Source organism: Panthera pardus, unplaced genomic scaffold (assembly GCF_024362965.1).
Source record: "Panthera pardus isolate Hobbes unplaced genomic scaffold, ASM2436296v1 HiC_scaffold_16, whole genome shotgun sequence".
NCBI classification, from domain to species: domain Eukaryota; kingdom Metazoa; phylum Chordata; class Mammalia; order Carnivora; family Felidae; genus Panthera; species Panthera pardus.
In genome coordinates this window covers 34,012,493-34,026,195 of record NW_026526721.1, presented here as the reverse complement: position 1 = coordinate 34,026,195, position 13,703 = coordinate 34,012,493, and the positions used below count along the sequence as shown (strand labels likewise).

Below are 13,703 nucleotides of genomic sequence, written 5' to 3'. Positions count from 1 at the left end.
CAATTTCCAAAAAATTTAGTTTTTTTTCAAAATGCTGGAAAGTCAATTCAACAAGTATTTATGGAGCTTCTCCCCCTGCCCTTGGGGACGCTGTGATATAAAATCAAAAATTTTTCCCACAGGTAACACTTGATTCATTTTGATTTAAAACTGGCAGCTGAGAAAGTCTACTCAAGGTTGCATTTACTCTTTATATATAAATATTATTTTACAGTTTGAGGTTTTACCAATATCAGTGCTTGAGTTTTAGAACGCTTTCGAATCCCTCCCCCCCGCAGCAGATCATTGTATAAATAAATGAAACTTTGAAAATAGTAGTGATTAAAAAGTGATCTACATGACAATCTGTTGATTCTTTGTAATATAGAAAGAAGTATTTTAACTTGGAAAAAGGGTATATTCTGTAGATATAGACACTCAATTATGTTTTTCTCTTTTTTGAAGCTTAAAAATGTATTATTTTGCTGATTAAATGACAATGTTTTTATTTTATTTTTTTGCTATGAAGTAGTTTGCCATGTCAACATAGTAGTTTACTATTGCTATAGTATATATAATTTATTTATTTAATAAAAAGCACCCACACTTTTCCAGGCATTATACTGAAGGCAGAATTTCCCAAATAAGAATGTAGCCTCAAATATAATATAAAAGGGGAAGAAACTAGAAAACTAATGGAGAACTATTTTAATATAGACAATATAATAGCATCCTGATTAAATATTTGTTGGGAAATGAGGAAAGTTGATTTTGCTTGAGTGAAAGAAAACAGGATGGTTGGAGTTTTTCTTTTGATGTATCAGTGAATATATTAGCTACTGTGGTTGAAGAAAAAATAGGAGCAATGAAGGTGTGTTCTCTTTCTTCTTTCCTATCAAAGGAGGCAGGAAAGACAATAAATAAGGACATTGGTATGTCTTCTAGTAAAACCATTAAGAGAGAATCAGGGAGGAAGAATAAAAAGGATAAGGATTAAATGTATTTGAATACAGGCTCAGATTAAAAACAAATTATTATTTAAAACCAAAAATAAAAACATTCATTACCTTTGAAAAACAGCACCTTTCCTGCAGTGTGTTTTTAAAAAAGCAGCCAATGCGGAAGAGCTGGAGGTATGGGTGGAGCAGTGGATAAGAAGGCCAACTGTCCAAAGGGGAAGAGGAGAAATTGAAATAAGGGCCTCTCACACACATTGAGGAGTGCAGATTCTGTAGTTTGTTTTTTTTTTTTTTTCAACGTTTTTTATTTATTTTTGGGACAGAGAGAGACAGAGCATGAAGGGGGGAGGGGCAGAGAGAGAGGGAGACACAGAATCGGAAACAGGCTCCAGGCTCCGAGCCATCAGCCCAGAGCCTGACGCGGGGCTCGAACTCACGGACCGCGAGATCGTGACCTGGCTGAAGTCGGACGCTTAACCGACTGCGCCACCCAGGCGCCCCTACAGATTCTGTAGTTTTAAGGGCAGTGAGGAATTTGGAACATTCAGAGGAAAATAATCCTTTCTAACCCCATGTGATCTTATCTCTGCTTATATCCCAGTGGTTCTACCATAATCTCAGGAAATTTTTATCTAATTTGAAGGAAGATCTTAGGATAAGATTGAGGTGAAGAGGAACATAGTTCATGTGGGAGTCCATAAGAGGTAAGCAGGGGTTCAAGGTTCCAGAGAATGGAATGGTCTATGGAAAAGTGAAGGCAGCTAAAGGGACTCTAGAAGCCAAGCAGAATTTCCAGCATTAGGACTGGTAAACTGCGAATGGACTGGGGAGAGACTGCTGCTTGGTAGGCGGAACACAGATCCAGGAATACCAAGTTTAGGATGACGTTAATTCCAGATTTACTACCACATCCCCTCAAGCCCCCTGCCAATCTCATCCCCAGTGACAAGCCTCGCTGTGCCTTGATGCTTGGTTAAGATGGAATCAAGCACCATGAAGGTGAGACAGTGAAATTCAATAATACATAGCATGTTCTCTGAAATCAGCCTGCTTGGGTTTGAGTCCCTACTCCACTTACTACTTATTTACTTACACTTACTTACCTAGGTCAAGTTTCTCAACTCTCTAAGACTCAGTTTTTTCTAACACAGGATGGGAATAATACTAGTACCTACCCTCTAGGACTTTTGTGAGAATTAAATGTAATGTATTTAATCCATTAAAATGTGGCGCTGTGCCTGGTCCGTAGCAAGCACTTCATAAGTGATAACTTACTCATTTTGTCTAGGGAGAAAAAGCACGTCAGGAGGCCAGATATTGAGAACAAATGGGTTAACGCCTGTGTTATTTTTGTACTCTTCAAATCATAGCCGAGGTTTGACATAAGGAATAATAGCTTAAGTTTTACACAATGCCAGACACAAACAACACAAGATAGATCATCTGTTGTCCTTATTGACAGTCTTTCCTTGCATTTCATAGAATTAGGTCACACCTAAACAGAGGAACCATTGACTCAGATATTGTTTATATCCTTAGTAACAAGGTGTGTAAATCTTAAGAATATTGATACAAGTTTTTAACTCTTTTCAAAATGTACACCACTGAAGATATGTATGTTTGGCATCCACTCCAGGCTCTGAACATTTGGGTAATGCATAAGGCAACCTGAGCCAGAAGGGTTGGGGGGATGTTAATTATTGAAAGTGGCTAACTGTTCTGTTTTGAAGTAGATAAATGGAGTTTATGAGTACTGAGACATTGGCTTATTTCAATCCACATTGTTGGAAATTTTCAATCATATCCTTGAATTCTGCAAACAGAACTTTGTATTTAGAAGCATTTTACATTCACATGCAAGTAACAATACAGGATACTTTTGGGTTCACAAAAGTGTAGAGAGCATGCTCAAGTTTTTTATTTAAGAGTTTGGGGAAGTAACATAACTAATAAAATCAACAGTGATAACTATTAATGTAATCAAGTGCATATATTGCTTTAAAATCAATAGGATTAATGATTAGAAGAAAACAGCCTTGGGAAAAAAAAAATAGAACACAAGAGCAGTGATAAAAAAGAAGCCAATTTATTATCAACCAGTGTCTTTAAAATACCAAATCATAAAATATCAAACCAGAAAATAAAGTTCTGGTTCAAGCATAGTTTTATGTCATAGAAGTATATTATGTTTTATGTATATATTTAGAAATAAAATAAGTGATGTTAGGACTGTCTTCAAAAAAATAAAAATAAATGACTGTGATGAGGTGACAGGGTGGCCAAGGATACCAAATCACTCCCTGTAAGTGGTACGTAAGATAAGCCTGAACATGGAGATGGACAGTGATTTGGGACTTCACTGTGGGAAAGTATGATCAAGATTTCTCTGAAGGAAGCACTGAATTCAGACCTGGGTGGCATAAAAAATACACAAAGAAAGAGATGGTTTTAACCTATGTAAACATTGTAAATCCAATCATGCTTGTTTGAGGACTGCATGTGTCAGGAAGGGTGTTAGTTTACTATCTGCTTATTGATTACTGCAAGTGAGTTTCAGGGGACTGGTAGTGTTACCTTTCCAACTTATCAACATTTGTACAATAAATAGATATCCAATGTATTAGTTCACTTGCTAGGTAGTACTTATGAATTGAATTAGGATTATAATAACCTGCTGTTGTAACCAAACTTTTTTCCTTTTAAATGTGAAAACTATCATGGTAGAAGGTAGAGAGGAAATTAACAACAAAATCGACCTGCAATTTCCACTCCTTGTGACTGTAAGAAATTATGTTCTCTCTCCGTAACCTTCCTTGAGATCTACCAAGCCCATTGTGTGAAAGTGTCTGATACAGACACACCCGGAGATAAACATGTCTGCCTGTGCATTTGTAATGGGAGGTGGTGATTTGCTCCTATCAGTGGTCACACATAACCAATTTTTGTTGTTGTTATCCAGAGTTAGTAATAAGTAATTTCATGCATGTGAAGTCACAGTGAGAGAACAGGAGTGAGTGCTTCCTAATCATTATGTCAGAGAAGAGATGCTTGGGCTGTGGTGCCTAACTAAGCATATGGACACTGGGATATGACAGCATACATGTCACCTAGGTAGAATTTCCTGATGCCTGTCACCTCTTCACACTCTTCTTAGGAAGGCAATACTATCTGGTTGCTACTGTTCAGTCAGTTTAAGCACAAGCTTGCAAGAGAGTAAGAACACCTGCTCACTTATTCCTGAAGAATCTCCAACAAAAATCTCATAGAATCATGAAAGAAAGTCTTGGCCAGAGAGCGGGGTGGTTTGAGTCTCGACTGTTCTAAACTTCGAATCAGGTAGCCAACTCCCTCTTTGACTCTTTTCCTCCATCTTTCACTAAACCTGAAAGCATTTGCACCAGCTCTGGGCAATGCTACACCCGACTAATAAAAATGAGGTGCACTACTCAATTTATCCAGGCCCGATTATGTTGGAAGGCAGCTAACGGCAAAAGTGATTCCTGTATACTGAACAGCACTGGAGCCCCTGTAATCTAGAGGGGAAAACATTCAAAGGGCACTGTGAAGCTCAATTTACAGAAATAGATCGAAAATTGCTGCCAACTGGCCCAGCAGACAATGCTTATGCACAGCCATTGCAGACCAGGTTGTGGCTCAATTTGGGGGGTGGGGGAGAGTTGTACAGCATCAGGCATTGATGGCTTCTGTGCCATCATCCCGGAATACAGAGAAGAGTGACCTGGTCACCAACACTTGTCTTAATTAACCTGGCGCCAATCTAAGAGTTTTAAATATTTTCTCTCCACTGATCATTTCTACCCATATTAGAAAACACCACCTTTAACGTGCTCAGGCTAAACTAATCAGCTCTACTATCAATTCATAATTGATCCCTGTCCATAAACAATCTCAGTATGAAATTCCTTAGACGTTTTGCTCAGATATGTCTGCATTGTGCTGTAATCTTGTCAAAACCCTTGGCTTCTGAATGAACTTATTTTCATTAGAGAGATTGGGAAGGGGTTATATGTCGCATGATACCAACACCTTCTGGCCACGCGTCTTATCCCTTTACCCCTAATAAAAATGTCTGAGTCTTATGTCCCAAGGAACTGTTTCAAAGCTTTTTAAGATGACCTTTAGTCAAATAGGTCAACTACTTTTAAAGCTTCCTCAATTAATGCCTTCCTGGGATGTCTTGTTTTGAAAATCACATTTGACATTTTGACAGAATTTAGCTTTGATATTCAAGCCGATTGCCCTCCTCCAGCTTTCTCAGCTACCAGGCACTTGAACTTTCACTCATATTTTTCTGCTAAGCTTCTGCTGACGGGCCTCTCTAGATACCATTGAGTAGGCTGACTGAAATATAACCTCACTCCAGGTCAAATGCCTTTAAGCTGAAAACCATTTCCAGGAAGGATGAAAATCTTAGATATTTCAAGTCTGTCTATTTGGCAGTGTTGAGATAAGAACAATGAGTCTTGTTTTTGTTGTTTTCTTTTCTTTTTGCTGTTCTGTAGCAGTGAGGAGGAAGAGCTCAAACGTTCAGCAACAATTATTGCTGTGCATACACAAAGCATAGAATGGAAAATACAATGGGGCAAATTGAGTAACCATTATAGACATGGGCAGGTAAAATCTAATATTAAAAGTCTGAAGGTGCAAGGTGTATGTCATAGGTTTTTTAAATTAATAAATATTTTATTTTTATTAATGTTATTAATATATTAATATAATAATATTAATAATAAATATTTGATTTTAATTAATAAAAATATAAAAATAATGTAATTTTGACTTGAATATTTGGGTCAGTTTCAGAAGCATGAACTCTATTTGATTTGCACTGATGGGTGAAAAATATCATGTGAACTTATGCCCAGTGAATTTCCAAAAGACTGCCCACTGAGTAGATTGCCTCTTATCATATTGTCTCAGAATCTTAACAAGAGTGTCTCCACTCTGTTCCAATCAGGCATTGTCCTCAAAAAGTCTACTTAAAATAAATCCATATTATCTGTAGATGAAGGGATAAAGGAGTTCCCATTTCATTTGCCTTATATAATAGGGAATCTGCTTGGCTAAAGACTACCTTAAAAGCTAGAGACAGTTTCTTGGGAAAAAACTCTGGCATTTTTACTGCAGAGAGACAGTTTCTTGGGACATAAGACTCAGGCATTTTTACTGCATAGAGATAATTTTTGGGGACATAAGACTCAGACATTTTTACTAGGGCTAAAGAGACAAGATGCATGGCCAGAGTGAAGGTGTTAGTGTGATTTGACATATAAACTCTCCCAGCATCCCTGAGGAAAATAACTTCGTTCAGAAGCTGAGAGTTTGACAAAGATTCCAGGAGAATCTTGACATATCTGAGTGATTGGCAACCACCAGAGGCAGATGGGGTTTGGCTGGACTGGCTTTGCTGAAAGGGCACAGCCCCGGCAAGTGTGATCCAAACAGTGAGGGAAGTTCAGAGTCAGTAAAGATCGTGAACATAAATAAACATCTTTTCTAAATAGTTTTCTTAATTTTTAAGTTTATTTATTTATTTTTGAAAGAGAGAAAGAGCACAAGTGGGGCAGAGGCAGAGAGAGAGGGAGAGAGAATTCCAAGCAGGCTCCACACTGTCAGTGCAGAGCCTGAAGTGGGGATTGAACTCACGAACTATGAGAGCATGACCTGAGCCGAGATCAAGAGTTGGGTTGCTTAGCTGAGCCACCCAGGTGCCCCTGCAACCTCTCTTCTAATTTTATGTTAGCTACTCCTGTCTTCTTCACAAAACCCCTTTCTGAACATCTAACTCCCTTGTTTTATTTATTCTCTGTATTGACTTCTCAAAAGAGCCCAGATTTCACAAATGTTAAGAGGTGATGGCTTGTTTCACACTTTAAATTCATGGCTATTTTGGTTCACAGGAGGGGAGAAGGGGCATCATAAATCAGACTGTAATACATCCAACCTGAAAGGTATATTTATTAATTGACAATATTATTATGTGCAGCTTAAAATCTAAGTTTAAGAAATAACTATTTCAGATATTAGAATTAGTCTTTTTTTAAGAAAAATGTGTCTTAAAATATTAAATGAGTTAAAATGGGAAGCTTTTTACTTGTGATTTTGTTCATCCTCTACTTGCTCCCTAGTTTTGTTAAGCAATTACTTAAATAATTTGTATTTCTCACTTCTAGGTACTTTCTAAGTATGAGGTTTATCCCCAGGCATGACAAGAACTGTTTTTTTTTTTCTATTTTAGAATGCTAAATATTCTACTTTCTCTTGAGACTAAAGCAGATTCTTTAACCCCAAATGCTCATCATCAATAATCATAACATTCACATCAATTCCCAAGATTTTGACTGTCTTTCTGTGCTTCCTCATTATGGACTTTCACCCACTGTACCAGTGAAACTTGCCCTAATTTCTCCTGCTCAGTACTAGATCAGTCAGTTCATGATGAAGAAAACTTCATCAGTAAGTGGATTAATGCACTGAACGTGGTCACAGTACTATTTTTTGTGTGGTTGAATTAGTTATAGGCTAAGATAGAGAGTTAAATATGCAGCACCTCACACAAGCTAGAACTTTACTTTTTTCTTACCTGTCTAGAGTAGAAATTAAGGTTCCTTCTATTTCATTATTGTGTCTTCTCAAGGGTGTTGTAGTCAATCAGGATTGAGGCTGGGTCATCACCATGCTAGCATTTTAACCTCCTAGAAAAAGGAATGAAAAACCAAAGGGAAAAAGATATCCCCTTATGGAAGTTATACTGCAACGTCATATTCCGTTGGAGAGAACTCAGTCACATGGCCACACCTAGCTACATGGCAATTTGGGAATTACAGTCTGTAGCTGGGACTAAAATGTGGGGGTGGGTTCTGGCTCTAAAAAAAGAAGGAGAAGGAGAAAGAGAAGGAGAGGAGGAGGAGAAGGAGGAGGAGGAGAGGGAGAAGAAGGAGAAGAAGAAACTAGAAATTGCCATAGCTTTAAATATTAGGCTGGTGACATTGATATTACATTTTTTTTTAAATTTATTTGAGAGAGAGAGAGAGAGCAGGGGAGAGGAGGAGAGGAGAAGAGGGAAAGGGAGACAGAATCTCAAGCAGTTTCCATGCTCAGCACAAAGACCATTCCAGGGCTTGATCCCACAAACCTGGGATTGTGACCAGAGCCAAAATCAAGAGTTGGATGCTCAACCAACTGAGACACCCAAGTGCCCTATATTACATTTTGATGCTTTCTTTCTTCCTAATCTTTTCTTTTCTTTTGCTTAAAGCTAGTTATGTATTCATTGCACTTCTTTCAGAGAATATGGAGGGCACATTTCAGAGAATATGGAGGGCACATAGCACTAGAGTGTAGTTGGATGTTAAATGATATTACTTTAAGCACTAAACTGAAAATTATTTAATTTACAAAAATGTGCTTTACCCTAAATGTTTAAAGACTATATCTGTGGTCTTAGGGAAGTATGCAGTGTGTGCTTAATTAATTAGCTTTCTAATTCACCAAATCATTACTCTGTACCTACTACATGAAGAAAGCTGAGTGCAGTATTTTGGAGATGCAAACAATTTGAACACAAAGAAACTTTCCTGAAGTAATTTATTAACCATCTGAGGAAACCCAAAGAAAAAATCACCAAACAAAGCAATGGTACAAGAGCTATCATAGGACAGAAGAGATGAGGGATTTTTTTTTTTTTTTTTGGTTTGTTTGTTTGTCTTGTTTTGTTTTGTTTTGGCTACTTAGTGTGTATTTGATGGAACCTCTTTCATCACATGCCATTTTCAAAAACTTCTTTTTTGAATTAGTGTTTCTATTTCCTGTAGTTAATGAAATATCCCATTGTAAACATATATAATTATTATATTAGGAAATAAAAATAATGCTACCTCTATTCAGGGCTGTTCATCTAAATTATATTATATAACCTTTGTTCTTTGATTCTGTTGATCATGAAAATGGCATAATTATAAAGTTTATAATGTCATATTTTTTCTCTTCTTTAATGAGACAGAAAGAGTGACTCTCAAAGTTTAATGTTTCTAATCAAATGGGAAGTTTGCTGAAAATTTAAAGACTCTATGGAGAGATTCTGACTCTGAAGTCCTTGTATAAAGGTCCAGGAACTGTCATATTCCACAAGCACCCTATTGATTATTTTAGCTGCTCTTCCTCCCACTTTAAAAAATTCTTGGTTTACAGAACACACTGAGAGGAGATTATATGAATAGATGTCACTATTAAGAACTTTCTTTGCATAGTATAAACACCTTTGTTGTGAAATTGTTTCTGCCACCAGGATCGTCTCTTGCTAGAGAAGGCAATTATTCCCAGTGGCCATATTTTGACAAAAATCAATGTATTTAAAGTGCTTATGTGTTAATGAAAATGTAATCTCACATAAGCAGTGTAGTTGACGTGGTCTCTTTATATCTTTACCAATTTTTAATGAGAAAAAGTGGGACAAACTGATACTTATACCTATTATTAGTAACATAGATAGTATTATCTCATCTTTCTTGATTATGTGCTTTGCCTCATTGCTTCTGGGTTATAACTTATGTCTGAGGTTAAGAAAAAAAAAAAGAAAGAAAGCAAGAAAAAGAAAAAAAAGGAAGGAACAAACAAGGAATAAAAAAAGGAGGAAAGGAAGAAAGAAAGGGAATAAAAATAAAACAACAAAGACTGACCTTGAAAAAAACAGTACTTTATCTTGAGAACCATATGAGAGTAGCCTCCACAGTCCAGCTAGGTCCGTACAAATGATAATGAGTGAAGACACCTTTGATAATTTTAGCCTTCCCCTCCTCTCCCAACTCTGGCTGTTATCACTGGAAAACACCAGTGCCCGGCTTTTTACTGATTGTGAACACAGTTTGGAAGATATCTTATTTTATTAAAATTGAAATAGAAGTGATAACCTTGTATTCATTTAAAAAGTTTGATTTTTCAAATTTGAAAAAACACATTGTTCTTGACTTTCCAGACCTGCCTCTGCGTTTTCCCAAAGCATAGTTGGTCTAATTTTAACCTTTAATTTCATTGAGTAGATAATCATCTTATAACCACGAATACCATGCCGATTTCTTGCCAAGTCTCCCCACCTTTAACACTACCGTCATTGATGTTTATTGATTTGAGACTCCTGCATCACAGTACTTAATTAATTTCAAACACAGAAGAATATTTTGGGATTTTATATTCAGGATCCCATTGATTTCTTGTCCTGCCAGTTTTAATCAGATTTGGGAAAAGGGAAGATTATGTCAAGGCTGTCTACTCATCTATTGGTTAAAAATGTTATAAGTGCAATCACTAGAGAGCACTTCATTTGAATAATGTATCTAAGTCTTGAAGTGATCAATTCATATACACTGGACATTAACATAGCATTTACTTTAAACATCAGAAAGAATGTGTGCTTTAAAGATACAGCATGTAGCTCACCTAACTGAAATAAGTATTTAAGTATATAATCATATCTTTATTTTACATCTCTTTTGGGTCAGACTTCCACATCGAAATGCCTAATAGTCTGAAATCCATGGGGCCTTGGTGTGGCTTTCTGTGCTCTGTTTTAGTGATTAACCACATAGTCAAATACATCATTTCAAACTTTGTTCTTTAAAGGCAGTCTTTTGAAAGACTAGTACCTGCATTTCTGTTTTGTGGTACAACAGTGACAACCAGTGGCCGCTGGATTTCACTGACAATTTATTTAGGCTGACAATTTATGGCTAACATTGTACAGATTGACAAGGGCCTGAGTCCACCTTTAATAAGTAGCACTCAGAAATAACTTGCTTCTTGCAGAACTTTGTTTGATCTTTTACTAAAAATAGGTATGTATCCACCACATGTCTATTTGAAAAATGTTTTATTTTATTAACCAAGCATCTGAAATGTAGTTTAAAATGTACCAAGAGGTCACTGCAAATGCAAATATGGGAGGTGACTGGAAGATTCTTAGTGGGTTCATTCTATGTGCTATGTAAGCCAGAGTCCTTAATATTTTATTTTTCTCTTACCTGCAAGGGAAGGGAAGGAATTGCTAGGTATATGTGAAAAACAGGTCAAATCGCTGTGTGGGCAAACAGTTGGGGATTGTATAATTACTCACTACCTGAACATCCCAGACCGGTCTCATCTTCCCTTCCTAAAAAGTCCATTATTCCTTTCAAATGGAGAGCTTAATGGAGTAAAGCTTTGCTAGATGTAATGAGCTGAATAATGTGGAGTTCAACTTTGGATTATGGACTTTGGGAGACTCCAGGCAGTTAAAACTAATGATTTAATCCCTGTATTTGTTTTAAATTTCTTTGAACAGATCTATTTATATATTCTAGAAGCTCTCTCTGAGACACAGCAATCTAGAAATACCCTTTCCCCTCCCTCTAGCATCCATGACATTACCACTCTGTCTCAAACTGTCTTTTCTCTCTCTCCCTGTCTCTCTTTTTTAGCATAGCTCCAAACCTTCATTTCCTCCTCACTGGCACTGCTGTAAGAGTGCTTATGGCAAATTTGCTTCTGTAATCATAACTTGAACCCATCTGGGGATGAGATTGGCTACAAGCTTAGTATTTCCACTTAACATATTCATGATTAGCATGCACAGAAGGAGTAGAATTAGGATGAATGTTTTTGGAACAGTACAGATAAATCCTCATAAATGTAGTACAACAGCTCTGGAAACGCACAGTGCGGAAATGTAATGAAGCTGAACTCTATAGAGAGTTTGGTATTCTCAGTACCATGCCTCTCCTAATGAACTCATTTAGATTAGAAAATGGATTTAATATTTTATTGGAATTAACCTGAGCCAGTAAAGAGGATTACAATTTCTTTCCATAAATATAGTGATATTACAGGGTGAGGTAGCATGTTACATGAATATTAAGCACTTTATGAACATTGTCATGAAGCCAAAAGGTGTAAGGTGATTATATTTTAATATAGTGGTACTGTTCTTACAATAATTAAATTTAAATAGCAGTAAAAGGATATTTTAAAAAGATTTAAATCAAAAATTTGTTGCATTTTCTGAGCTAAAATGCCATGTGATTCAAGTTAAACCCAGGGTAGAGCATTTAAGTGATCAGCCTGGGCAGAAGCTCTATTTTCCCAAGTGGGATCTAAACAACAAAGGAACTTGGGGTGGGGAAGGGCAAGGAAGATTCTGGGTTTGACTCAAGAGAAGGATTATTTACTCACCTGTGACCCCTTTGCTAAAGAAGCTAGACAAAAATAGAGCTCTACTGAATTATGGGCTAGGTTCTTCTTTCCTTTCTGTCATCTTCGCTTTCATTCTAAACTCAGGTCCTTTGTCCATGATGGGTAGATTTTTTTTTTTTTTTTGTATGTAATTCATATAAGGCACATATAGTCTACAAAGGAAGAAATTCATGAGAGATCAAAGGACATATACTCTTTCCCCCTCCTAACACTCTAGCCACAAGCTACTTCTACCATTAATTTTTGTAAATCTAGCTGATGTATTATAGGCAAGGGAACTAATATCACGCTTTTGTAATCTTAAGGAAAGAAAAAAATACCTGTAACATGAATCGGATCCAGCCTTAAACAAAGGGCAAGCTTTGGCCCTGGAGTGCCATTTCTACCCATTTTGTAAAGTCAGCTACTGTGCATATGTGCACCCGAGCGTTCACTGATTTTACAGGATAAGGCGCAGTGAGCACCGCGTGCTGGAGGCCGAGGTTAGGTCTTGAGGCTGTGCAGAAATCTTCTGATTAAAGCTGAACACGCGCTGTAAAGTTGCTCAGGCATGTACACAGAGTTAGTTTAAGAAAAGCTTCCCACCCCTCCTTTGTTCCACCTACAGGAGTCAAACTTCTTTTGCTTTAGCTGGGGAAAGGCATGTTAAGTGTGGGTTTCAGATTTCTCCAACCCATATACGCAAACAGTTCCACAGCTGATGCTCTTTTAAGCTTCAGTCACACTGGGGCTTTGAGATAATGCTATTAAACTGGAGTTAAAAGAAAATCAGCTGCTTGCTGAGTAGGCGGGGGTGAGGTGGGGGGGGGGTGAGGTGGGGGGGGTGAGGTGGGGGTGGGGGTGGGAAACAGGCCCCAGACAAGCCGCGACAGCAGCAGTCCCGAGCAGCTGGGGAAATTCTGTGGCTGGAAGGCTGGGGCGACCTCACGGAGTGGGGGTGGCGTGGGGTGGGGACGAGGCCCCTTCGAGGGAGTGCGTCCTGCCCTCAGTGCTGATGAAGGAAGCGGGCTGAGGAGCGCCAACAGGAACCCAAGGAGGAGAACACTCGCTAAAGAGGGCCGAGGAGGGGAAACCGCCAGGAGCTTGGAATTTGAGGGTCACAGACGAGCAAGCCCTTTCGCTCTACTTTATTTTCATTTCTGTGTTTTTTCTTACTTTTTGTTGGCTTTTTCATTTCATGTGTCTTATTTTATTATTTGATAGGGTAAGACGTTGAGATTAAGATTCTTAACCATAATTAGCCCAGGTATCCATCTCCCTGCTAGGATGGAGGGCGGTTGAGTGGGCAGTTATTAGCAATGCTACAGAAGTAAACAGAGATACCCAGAAAATGTTTCACTTTTGCATTCCCTAAAAGGATCTGGCAGCAAGACATAGTAGGCTTTTAAACCAGGCAAATTAGCTTGGAAAAGGATTTTCTAAATTTCCTTATTGACTTCTTTAATATATCAACGATTAGTCTGGCTGACTTAGTTCAGAGAGCTCTCTTGGTGTGAAGAGAATATACTCTGTGTCTATAAC

The 13,703-nt window shown here is 37.7% G+C and overlaps 1 long non-coding RNA gene across 1 annotated transcript; it reads right to left on the bottom strand.

Moving 5' to 3' along the window:
• Nucleotides 1-665: 665 nt before the first annotated feature.
• LOC109254320 (uncharacterized) lies at nt 666-12,273 on the bottom strand. Its single transcript, XR_002074752.2, has 3 exons — nt 12,162-12,273; nt 7,543-7,654; nt 666-871 (listed from the first exon to the last, which is right to left on the bottom strand). It is a non-coding gene; the product is annotated as an uncharacterized LOC109254320 (long non-coding RNA).
• Nucleotides 12,274-13,703: the final 1,430 nt, after the last annotated feature.